The 13014-nt window shown below is 39.0% G+C and overlaps 1 protein-coding gene across 4 annotated transcripts in view; it reads right to left on the bottom strand.

Moving 5' to 3' along the window:
- Positions 1–13014, bottom strand: part of LOC106884322 (vacuole membrane protein 1) — a 90639-nt gene that overhangs the window by 65520 nt on the left and 12105 nt on the right. The window contains exon 1 of one of the 4 annotated variants that reach the window (XM_014935649.3): positions 46–265. The exons of the other annotated variants lie outside the window; for them this stretch is intronic. The gene's annotated coding sequence lies outside the window, so the exon portion shown is untranslated. Of the gene's footprint in view, positions 1–45; positions 266–13014 lie in introns of those variants that run through there. 4 annotated transcript variants of the gene reach the window in all.

The following is a 13014-nucleotide window of genomic DNA, read 5'->3' as shown; positions in this document are numbered from 1 at the left end:
AAGTACAAAGGCAAGGCCCAAAACATTACATTCTTCACTACTCACATCAATTAAACCTATCCAAATCATCTATGATCTCCCTAAATTGCTGCTGACAGAGACTATCATCATTTTCTTCTGATTCCAGATTTTTACCCAAGTAAACATATATATGAATTTGTTCTTTGAACTTTTAGTTATTCACTATAACAGAAATTTCAGCTTGAATCAACATGGTGAAATGGATTGACAGCTGTGTTGTATTTGTTCATGTATAAAGATTTGTAGTTTGGGTTACAGTTGGCCGAGTTGAGTAGCCAATGAGTGGTGAGTTTGTATCATATCATTAGCACTATTATTGTATGTCTTAATAAGATCATGTTCAGTGACCCACTTTGCTCAGCTCTAAATATCTACAATGATTAACTGAGTGCAATAAGTAGCAGGAACTTACCATGAGTCAATGAAGAAGAAACCTGAAAACTACTCAAATGTATTTTCTTGTAAATTACCCAACAAAGACTGAATTTTTTTTTTTTTTTTTTTATGTTCCAACAACGTAACAGGCTATAAGAGATTAGTACTTCCTATGAGAACTTGAGAAGAGAGCAAGAGAAGAACCAAAACATTCCAAATTCAAAAGAAGCCAAATAAACAAAGCATTTTTAGAAACTTTCAGCCAGCTGGTGGTCAAAGATCATATTTCATAACAGACATCCAAATGCTAGCAATAATACCATTCTGTGAAATAAATACTTTCCCAAGTTAACATCTTTGGCTTCAGGTAGTCTTCTAATTATTCTCTGAAAATTATAAACAGTCAAGAACATTTTAATAGTTTTGAATTTATTCCTTGAATATTTCAAAAAACTTTATTTTCCAATAATCCAAATAACTTTATTTCTATGACCAGATGCCCTCCCTGTCACCAACCCATATCTGTTTTGAAACAGGGTAATATTTCCCTATGGCCAGACATGTTTTCTATGAAAGACTAGAAATGAACAGAATTGCATATATGAAGGTGATACTCCTTTACAACCATCATGTCAAGACAAGGGTACCCCCCCCCCACACACACACACACAACAGGCTTCTTTCAATTTCCATCTATGAAATCTACTCACAAGGCTTTAGTTGGCCCATGGCTATAGTAGAAGATACTTGCTCACATTGCCACACAGTGGAACTGAAACTGAGACATGGTTGGGACGCAAGTTTCTTAAGTACACAGCCACACTTGTACCTATACAGCTTCTTTTTATACAAAGGGTACTTCAAAGGTTATGTACTTCCATTGGCCATGTATCCACATTTTTAAACACCATGAACGAGAGATGCATCAAATATAAAGTGCCCATCTCTCACCTTGATCACCTATTTTGCAACCAAAATATAGATGGTAACCCTTTCTTATTGTTGAGGTAAATTTACATTCTTGTGATTTAGGAGTGAACTGCCCCCAAATGCAAAAGAAAAAAATTATTTACAGTTTCTGAGGCATTTTAAATGGCTAAATGTAGTTCTCAACTATATTTGATGCAAGAGGTACCACACAACACCTTACAATTTGAATGAGGAACGATGTAGGCTAGTGGTTCTCAAATGGAGTCCACATGACCCCTGGGAACCCATACAAAATTTTGTTGCTAAAGTTTATGTGCAATCAATTTATTATACTTCTATAATGCACAGAATATTTTAACAATTATTTTTATACAATTCCTAATATTTAATTATAAAAATATAATGGCATGTTTTTAAAATAGGAATCACAGGGGTCTATAAGCAAAAAATGGTTGAGAAACATTGATGTGTTTATATGGATGATTGCCATATATCTCTTATATACTCGTAGCCTACTCTTTTATCGAGATGATGCAATCAATGCTCTCAACTGTGCCATATTCCTATTGAAAATCTGTAAGGGAGTATGACAGCATAAATCAAAAATTTAGCTGATCTTTGAAATTAAAAATTTAATGTGATTTTTGTAATCAGCAATCTAAAATTAGAAAAAATTAACTAGTTTCATCTTTGGAACAAGGAAAGAGTATAAATTTGTTGACCAGTGTTAGTAAGTGAAACGTGATCCCATGAAACAACCTCACCATTTCTCAACAAATCTTGTGGTAGGTCCCTCAATCCCACAGGTCTTCATGGTCTGTCTTGCTGCTTAAATGCTGGTTGTTTTAACTGTCACATCAAGCTAAACTTAATCATTAAGTGGGGCCGGGCTCAGATTAATATCCTCTCAGTTCTGGAGCTGGCAGGATTATCCAGAAGTGATGGGAAGAGACCAGATGGTCTTACCTTCTGTCACTGGGTAAGAGGTAGGTGCTTCATCTGGGACGCCATGGTCTGTGACTCTTTTGCTCCTTCCCACATTCTGGATGCTGTGATAAATGGGAAGGTCACTGCTTCTGTAGCCGAACAGAACAAAATCCTGAAGTATTGAGACCTGACAGTGAACTATCTCTTCCAACTTGTGGCAATGGAGACGTTTGGAGGGATGGGCCACTAATGGCGAAGTTCTTGACATCGTTGGCAGCTCACCTCACAGAGATGTCAGGTGATGCCCATGAGGGTGCTTAGCTTTTCCAATGCCTTAGCCTCACCATCATCCATGGTAATGCTGTGAGCATGCTGGCTAGCTTCAGTAGGTTCCATTGAACCTTGTGGTTTGCAACTAATTGAAGCACTTGGAACAGCATTGCTGTTTTTTCTTTCTCTTCTCCCCCCCCCCCCCCATCCTGCTCCACTTTTTTCGTTGTCTTTCTTTTGTAAAATATATTTCTATTCATATTTTGAATAAAAATGAAATATTTATATTGTTCAATTTGGAAATCATCCCAGAAAATGCATGAAGAAAAGTCCCAAGTTTGAGCTTCAACCTTAAGGTAAAACAAGGAGGATTCAAGAAAAGCGATGTTAAAAAACTGGTAATACTGCAATGAAGTAGAAGTAGAGAAATGTTAATGTGAGGTGCTGACATATTGTCAGTTTACTAGGTCAAACGTAATTTTTCTTTTACACGTGGTTATTTCACATTGAACTGCTGCTGCTTTTAGTTGTGAGAGAGAGAGAGAGAGACAAAGAGAGAAAGAGAGAGAGTGAGAGAGTGGGTGAAGTTTCCTTAAAGGGAGAGAACTGCTTCTAGGTTTATATATATATTTTCTCTTATTTTGAGAGATTTTTTTTCTCCCACGTGTGTTTTCATATTTCCATAAAATCCATTTATCAGCTCATTTCTTTTCACTTATTTCAGCTCTCCCAAAATCTTTCTCTCACACAAATACACTTTCCCCACCTACCTCACTCTCAGACAAACAATGTAGAGACAATTTATGTTGGAAAATTGCAGTTATTAAAAGTTCTTATTTAGAAATCATTTCTTCAAAAATACAGTTTCATAAGTAGAAAATAATATATTCTTTAATTGTTTCCCATTTAAATTTATTTAAACACATAAAGTATTCAGATATTATGTGGGATGGGGGTGATTTTTATAGGGTGTTCAGACTACATGAGGAGTGCAGTTAAGAAAGACACCAACTGCTCCGTCTGCAACGCCAAGGCTGAGCTTGTGGCAAACATCAAGGAGGTGTTCAAAGACCTTCCCAGGGACACATCGAGGAACACATAAGCCAGGTTCTAAAGCTAGCTTGAGGCCATGGTGGAAGCTGAAGGTGGCTAGTTTGAATAAACTGTTATCTTCATAATCTAGTTGATATCTTTTGATTTTTAAAAAATATTTCTAGTTTTGGATGGGATAGTTTTTTTGTTTTTTGTTTCCTTTTAGGCAAAATATTTATCTCAAACACCCTGTATCACCACCACCATCATCATCATCATCATCATCATTTAATGTCTGTTTTCCATGCTGGCATGGGTTGGACGATTTGATCAAGGCTGGCAAGCCGGAGAGCTGCACCAGGCTCCAGTCTGATTTGGTATGGTTTCTATGGCCGGAAGCCCTTCCTAATGCCAACCACTTTACAGTGTGTACTGGGTGCTTTTATGTGGCACCACACAGGCACTTTTACATGGCACCAGCACAAGTGCTTTTATGTGAGAGTGACACAGGACTCTTGCAGGTCAATCCTCTTCACCATTAGTCTTTATAATGTAAAATACAATTATATATATATAAAAAAAAAAAAGGTTACATGAAACCTTGCTCTAAAAGAGGTTTAACAAAAGAATAACTGTTTTTATATATGCAGCCAGTGGCATCAATTTATAACAAGCAATAATGTAGATATAATACAAGCTGTGTTCTATTTAACAAGATTTTTCTTTTCTTCCAAGTATATAGTTCATATATAGTTTGTGTGTGAATTGTTTGTTATTTTTTTACTAAGTATAACACCTAGTAAAAAAAAAGAAAGACAATATTTATAATGTTAGTTACTGAAATAGGATATTTTTACCCATCAACAAATAAAACATATCCACATTTTAATGATGAAAAGAAAACCTATTTCTTACATTATGACTTAGCCAAACAGGACAGTATCAGATATGCAATACTGAAAAGAGTTAATAAATCGTTATACAGATTTACAACAAAGAAATACTCAATTTCCAGACCAACGGTAGGTTTTATGTAAGTTTTGTATACTTGATGTAGAACAAGGAAATTATCCAGATAGCCAGCAGCAATGTCTTGAGAAAAATGAGTTGAGTAAAAATTGCACAATATGTGTTCAATTGTAATTTGACAGGGGATGAAAGAGTGAGCACAAAAGTGATCTAAGAAATTGATTAGGCACCAAAAGCAATGAGGCATGTGTGTGTGTGTGCATACAAGGGGGTGCTGAAAAGTTCCTGGCTTTAAGGGTATTGTGAAAGGCCTGGCTGGAGGCCCATCTTTTCAAGTTTTTTTTTACAGGGCTTATAAAAACTGGAGGACCACTGCAATAAGTGTATGAATCTGAGAGGAGAATATGTTGAATAAAATCATAATGAACTGATCCTCCTGTATTTTCATTTACCCAAAGCCAGGAACTTTTCAGCACCTTCTCATATAAGTGTATGTATATCTATATATATCTATACATATATATATATATATATATATATATATATATATATATATATCATCATCATCATCATCATCATCGTTTAACGTCCGCTTTCCATGCTAGCATGGGTTGGACGATTTGACTGAGGACTGGTGAAACCGGATGGCAACACCAGGCTCCAGTCTGATTTGGCAGAGTTTCTACAGCTGGATGCCCTTCCTAACGCCAACCACTCAGAGAGTGTAGTGGGTGCTTTTACGTGTCACCCGCACGAAAACGGCCACGCTCGAAATGGTGTCTTTTATGTGCCACCCGCACAAGCCAGTCCAGGGGCACTGGCAACGATCTTGCTCGAAAATCCTACAGGAGCCAGTCAGGCGGTACTGGCAACGGCCACGCTCAAAATGGTGCATCTCATGTGCCACCCGCACAAGAACCAGTCCAGGGGCACTGGCAACGATCTTACTTGGCTTGCCGGGTCTTCTCACGCACAGCACATTTCCAAAGGTCTCGGTCCGTAGTCATCGCCTCGGTGAGGCCCAATGTACGAAGGTCTTGCCTCACCACCTCAGCCCAGGTCTTCCTGGGCCTACCTCTTCCACGGGTTCCCTCAACTGTTAGGGTGCGGCACTTTTTCACGCAGCTATCCTCCTCCATTCTCACCACATGTCCATACCAGCGCAATCGTCTCTCTTGCACGCCACAACTGATGCTTCTAATGTTCAGCTTTTCTCTCAAGATACTTACACTCTGACGGGTATTCACATTGACATTACACATCCAACGGAGCATACTGGCTTCATTCCTTGCGAGCTTACGTATGTCCTCAGCAGTTACAGCCCATGTTTCACTGCCATGTAGCATGGTTGTTCGTACGCATGCGTCATACAGTCTGCCTTTTACTCTGAGTGAGAGTCCCTTTGTCGCCAGCAGGGGTAAGAGCTCTCTAAACTTTGCCCAGGCTATTCTTATTCTAGCAGCTACACTTTCAGCGCACCCACCCCCACTACTAACTTGGTCGCCCAGATAGCGGAAGCTATCGACTACCTCTAGTTTTTCACCCTGGAATGAGATAGAAGTTGTTTCCTGTTTGTTTGCAGTCTTTATTGCACCTGAACATCTGCCACAAACAAAAACTAACTTGCTAGTTAACCTGCCTTTGATGTTGCTGCACCTCTTATGTGTCCATAGCTTGCACCGGGTACATCTTATAGAGTTACTACCTACTCCTTTTCTACATACTGACCAGGGCCATCTACCTGAAGGGGTTTGTGTTTTATCTACCTTCCTACTTATTAGGATTTTGGTTTTAGCTAGGTTGACTCTAAGGCCCTTCAATTCTAGACCTTGCTTCCACACCTGAAACTTCTCCTCTAGCATAGAGGAGCTCCCAAGGGCAACCTGTCTTGAACTCCTCTGTGATTGCCTGGAGGACTATGGTAAATAAGAGGGGGGCTGAGGACGGAACCTTGGTGGACCCCTACCTCTACCCGGAATTCATTGCTGTACTCATTTCCAACCCTCAGCTTACTGGCAGCATCTCTGTACATGGCTCGCACAGCTCTCACTAACCATTCTTCTATCCCAAGTTTCCTCATTGACCACCAGATAAGGGATCGGGGGACCCTGTCAAAGGCTTTCTCCATGTCAACGAAAGCCAGGTACAGAGGTTTATCCTTGGCTAGGTATTTCTCCTGCAACTGTCTCACTAGAAATAAGGCATCAGTAGTGCTTTTACCTGGCACGAACCCAAACTGCATCTCATCTAAATTGATTCGCTCCCTAATTAGTTGGGCTATGACCCTCTCTGTAACTTTCATAACCTGATCTAACAGCTTGATGCCTCTGTAATTATTTGTATCTAAAGCGTCACCTTTACCTTTGTAGCAGTTGACTATGATGCTGCTACACCAGTCATTGGGTATGACTCCTTCGTGTATCACCTGGTTCGTAATACGGGTGACTAGGCTATAGCCAACACTGCCAGATATTTTGAGCATCTCTGCAGTGATTCCTGATGGGCCGGGGGCTTTCCCGGTCTTCATACTCTTAATTGCTTTATCTACGCTGGTACTATCAACTCGGATAGCTGGTCCCTCTATTGGGTCGACATACGGCAGGCTCTCTTTCTCCCATTCATTCTCTTTATTAAGCAATCTATCATAGTGGCATCTCCAGACCTCTTTCTTTGCATCCTCATTTAATGCAAGCGTACCATCATCCATGCGAACACATTTCTCTCCTACAACATCACTATTCTCTCTCCTACACTGTCTTGCAACACGAAATACCTCGAGTCTTTGGTCCTCACGGCGCAGAACATTGGCAAATCTTTCCTTATCTGCTTCCCCTCTGGCTAAATAAACCTGTCGCCTAGCCTCCCTTCTGGCACATTGGTACAATTCCCTGCTACCACCGTTCTTCCAGTCCTTCCAAGCCTGTTTCTTTTGTCTAATAGCCCTGTCTACCTCCTTGTTCCACCACCACGTTACTCTGGGTCGGGAGGGGACCTTACACCACCCACAAATCTGGTCGGTGGCTTTCAACAGGTTGTCCCGCAGAAATCTCCATGCACATACATTCATATATACACATATTCATCATCATTGATTTAAGATCTACTTTTCTATATTTCTATACTTCTATATATCTGTATACACTGTAAATGGTAGGCAAACAAAGTTGCGACAACACAAGGTTGAAAATTCCTAAGTTTTGAGAGTATGACAAACTCTCCCATACAAAAGCCATGAAAAAATATACCCAGTACACTCTGAAAGCGGAGGCATGCGTTTTTGTGGTTAGGGTGTTGGACTCATGATCACAAGATTGTGGTTTTGATTCTTGGACCAGGCGAAGTGTTATATTTTTAAGCAAAACACTTCATTTCACATTGCCTCCGTTCACTCAGCTGGCATAAATGAATAATCCTGCAATGGACTGGCATCCCATCCAGGGAATATATAAACTGGGAAACTAGCCCTTATGTGTCTATACGACTTGCAAAGGAAACTTTACTTTTTTTTTTACTTTGCACTCTGAAAAGGTGGTTCATGTTTGGAAGGGCATCTATCCATAAAACCACACCAAAACTGTGATGTCTGAGCAAGATGTGATCCTACAAGAAATGACTTTGTCTCAAGTCATCCACCCATGCCAGCATGGAAAGTGGACTTGATATGACGATGGTCCCTCTCATAAAGTCAGTGAGAGAAAATGTGAGTCCATCAATGGAGATAATTATTACAAAATAATTCTTTTATTTTTTTACTTGTTTCAGTCATTTGACTGCAACCATGCTGGAGCACCACCTTTAGTCGAACAAATCAAGCCCAGGACTTATTCTTTGTAATCCTAGAACTTATTTTATCGGTCTCTTTTGTTGAACCACTAAGTTACGGGGATGTAAACACACCAACATTAGTTGTTAAGCAATGGTTGGGCAACAAACAGACACACAAATGCATATATATACGACAGGCTTCTTTCAGTTTCCATCGATCAAATCCACTCATAAGGCTTTGGACAGCCCAAGACTATTGTAGAAGACACTTGCCCAAGGTGACACGCAGTGGGACTGAACCCGGAACCATGTGGTTGGGAAGCAAGCTTCTTACAACACAGCCACTCATAAAAATTTTTAACAATAGAAAATAGTACATTTTATAAATTAATTAGAAAACGTGATGAGGACAAAAAGAAAACAACAATCCTTCAATCATAAGAAAGAGATAGATACAACCAGAGTGACTGTTAATGATATTGCTTAGCACCAGGATAAGCCTTAACGAAGGTAACCTATGATCAAAGATGCTCCAATTATGACCACCCATATAACTGTATGCCAAAGATATCCATTACATCATTTGCTTTTTGGAGTTTTTTTTTTTTTTGTTTAAGATTTAGACTGTGATGTGAGGAATTACATCCTGACATCCTAAATAGAGGAATATTTGGCTGCCATTCCTAACAGGTTAAGTAACTGCATAAGGGGTCTCAAATGATGATAAAGAAAGAATATATTAAAACTGCAAAAGACAGAGGCCAAAACAAATGTTTAATACAAAACTGTTACAGATCAAAGATAAATCAAGGTCTAAATTAAGAACTAGAGAGGATCTTAGTACTACTACACAAGATTATATATGAAGGACTACAAAAAAAATTACTAAAATATTTAAAATATAGGACATAGTAAATGGAGAATGTTGCAGACAACACTCACTATATCACATTACCTAATCTTAATCTTGACTAAGGCGTCGTATAGGAAGCTATATTCACAAAGCAATAGGCCACATTGAATATGTAGCTATATTTATTTACTGGGTATAAAGGCAACACTGAAAAGCCAGCATCACAAACATAGTTCATGGACTGACTTCACTGCGAGGCACCATGGGGAAGGGTCTTCTACCATAACCTCAAGTTGTGAGTGATATTTGGCAGATGAAAACTGAACAGAAAGCCATTACAAATATAGATAGGTGTGTGTGGATATAAATACTTTGTGGTAATTCAATCCATCAAATACATTAAATTTTTTAAATGATTTAATTCAAGAGAACTTAGTCATTCATCATCATCATAGTATAAAGTCTGCTTTCCATGGGTTGGACGGTTTGACTTAGGATTGGTAAGCCAGAGGCTGCACCAGGCTCAATCTGATCTGGAAAGTTTCTACAGCTGGATGCCCTTCCTAACACCAACCACTCTGAGAGTGTAGTGGGTGCTTTTACGTGCCACTGGCACAAGGGCCAGTCAGGCGGTTCTGGCAATGACCACACTCAAAAGTTATTTTTACATGCTACCTTTTGAGCGTGGTCATTGCCAGAACTGCCTGACTGGCCCTCGTGCCGGTGGCACGTAAAAGCACCCACTACTCATTCAATAAATAGAAATTGATAAATAAAATAGGGTTTATATAAATGACTAAAACCCATAAAAATGCTGCCCCAACATGGTCAACAGCTTAATGATAGAAACCATTAAGAAAAAAAATCAAATATTTAGAAGTAAACATTTGTACTTACAAACCAGAGAAAAACGTACTCAATAGAAGTAGAATTTATAGCTTTTATTTGAAATTGAAACTTATTAAATTATAACTACAATTTACAAATGTGTGTATGTTAGTGCAGTTAAAGTAACAGATAAAACCAATTTTTATTGAATAAAAAAATAGTTTCCTTTTGATGACCAATGAAACAGTCATGGTCCGAACAACCATCTGCCTCAGTTCTGCTACTGTTCAAATGGTTACAGTATATGACAACTGGAATGTCTAACAAAAAGAACTTAAGTAACAGTGTGAAAACCAGCATGTGTATTTACTAAATGTAGATTTATTTGTAGTGTTATGTATTGAACCTTTCTACTGTTCATATGTGGTTTGCTTTTTTAGGGTTAAATCAGGGGCAAAAACAGAAGTTAGCCTCTGATCAGAGACCCAGCTAGAATGCTTACAACAGAGTAGAGGCTGGCAAAAGCATCAAGTGCCTGACTGTGGTGTTAAGCAGGGCAACAGCATTTTCATCTACCAAATTCTGCAGGCTGTAGGAGAGACCCTTGTCCTAAGTGCTGCACAATGGGATTGAACCCACGACTACATTGTTGCAAAGTGAACATCATGACCACACAGCCATACATATACAACTGACAAACAAATGCAGATACAATCTGTGTTTAACATGACTGTATGAGATAATGTAGATATTTCTCTGGGTTAGCAGAACACATTAAGTGTTCAGAAGGCCTATGTAGTTACGTAACTTGCTAAAAAAAATAAAGGAAGTACACACTGAAAGATGTACCTGAAACAAGATGGGATGGCCACAGCTGGAGTGCTATTGATCAGGGCTCACCTGGGTTAAACAAACAAATGTTCAAGAATGATGCCTTATCGCTATGTCATCTAATTACAGAGTGAAATACAAATTGTAGCTTGACTTGTAACATAACAGTATTAAGCATAAGTTTTATCAGTAGAAATAACGATATTTCATCATCATCATCATCCAATGTTTTAAATCCAGGTTTTGTCCTCGTTAACGGGAGTGGCTGGATCTACCTCAATGCCATAGCAACCGAGGTAGGCAGGTGCAGCCCACTCCAGCCTTTGGTCTGGCTGGTGCCCATTCTCCTTAGCTATCATGAGGATTTTTTAGAGCTGGATTTTCTACGGGGAGCATGATCTTGCTTACCCCCAACCTCAGTTTCTAGACATGAGTGGTCCTGAGACCAAAGCCTCTACCATGATTTTTAAGAAACGTGGTGGAAGTCTAGCTCAGAAAGGCAGGGATACTACTCCCTGAGACCCCTTTCGGAGCCCACCTACCTATTAGATTATACTAAAATACTTTAGCCATTTCATTTTATTTTTGGTACAACTTAGTATTTCAATAATTATTTAAACAGCTAGATTATTGTAGACTAGAATATTACCCATAAACCTAGTTCTCATTTTGCTGAGTCATTAAGTTACAGGAACATAAACACACCAATACCAGTTGCCAAGTTGTGATGGGTAGACCAAAGACAAACACACATATATAGATAGATATGTATATATACATATATATTTATATACAACGGTCTTCTTTCAGTTTCCATCTATTAAATCCACTCAGAAGGCTTTGGTTGGCTCAAGGTTATAGCAGAAGGTGTCATGCAGCAGGACTGAACCTGGCACCATGTGGTTGGGAAGCAACTTCTTACCACACAGCCATGTCCTCCCATAACTACTGTCACTTACTCCTTCTCTTCCTCCTCCTCCTATGTCTCTATGATTGTTTCTCTCCAATACCCTTGTCTCTCCATACAATGTAAAGCAGGACTGGAGAAAATCAACCAACAAACCAACATTTATGTTGGCTATTATTATAGAGAACAAGATATTAAAAGATTGTTATAGTCAGCTACTGGCAATCCACTGCTGGATGGAACCCTTCACAAACCGTTGCCAATCCCACCCCACTTTTTCTTTACTCTCATGCTTTATGTTGTCAGTTGCCAGTGAGTATTTCTTGATCTCATCTTGCCATTTCTTCCACAATCTCTTCTTCATTTTACTTTTTATAGTCATTGGTAGATAATCTGTGGTGATTTTTGATCAACTGTTGTTTGTCCTTCTGCTGATGAATCCTGTCCACATTCATTTTCTCTTTTATTACAATACTAAGAATACCATCTGCCTTTCTGCAGTCTCTTATTTATTTCTCCATCAATGCTAGTAGAGTCCATATTTTCTCATCTGTTTTGCTTGCCTGTAATCTATCACAATTTGACTTCTCTCTTATAACCCAATCTCATTTTTATTTCTATTTCATAATTCCTTTTAACTTGTGGATAGCTCGGATGTCATGCTACAACCAGAACACAAGGTATATTAACACTAGTTCTGTTTATTTCAGTTATCTCCCCCTTTACACCTCCGAACACGTTTTAGGAACTCTGCTTCCACTTGACTTCTTTAATCCTATTTCTGTTGGAAAACACAGTCTTTCATCATCATCATCATCGTTTAACGTCTGCTTTCCATGCTAGCATGGGTTGGACGATTTGACTGAGGACTGGTGAACCAGATGGCTAAACCAGGCTCCAATCTGATTTGGCAGAGTTTCTACAGCTGGATGCCCTTCCTAACGCCAACCACTCCGAGAGTGTAGTGGGTGCTTTTACGTGCCACCAGCACGAAGGCCAGTCAGGAGGTACTGGTAACGGCCAAAATTATGAAATTTTTAATAAAATAACTTTACCATTATTAAGTTGGAATCTAGAACATAAATTAACATGAAATTTTGATGGAAGGATTTAATGTAAGTCACTTTAAAACAGGAAGTTTACATGACAGAACCAAGGGTAGCCATGGGCAGGTAGGTATCAAAAGCTTAAGTATAATCAAGGCAACCTGTCTAGGAAACTGGGACAGTCTGAAGAACTTTACAGTGTAAAAGAACATTTATATCAATGCATAAGAGAAGGAAAGGAGAGAGTGAATAGTCACCCT

This window comes from Octopus bimaculoides, chromosome 1, assembly GCF_046866305.1.
Source record: "Octopus bimaculoides isolate indiv1 chromosome 1, ASM4686630v1, whole genome shotgun sequence".
Lineage (NCBI taxonomy): Eukaryota > Metazoa > Mollusca > Cephalopoda > Octopoda > Octopodidae > Octopus > Octopus bimaculoides.
This window is presented reverse-complemented; position numbering and strand designations above follow the sequence as displayed.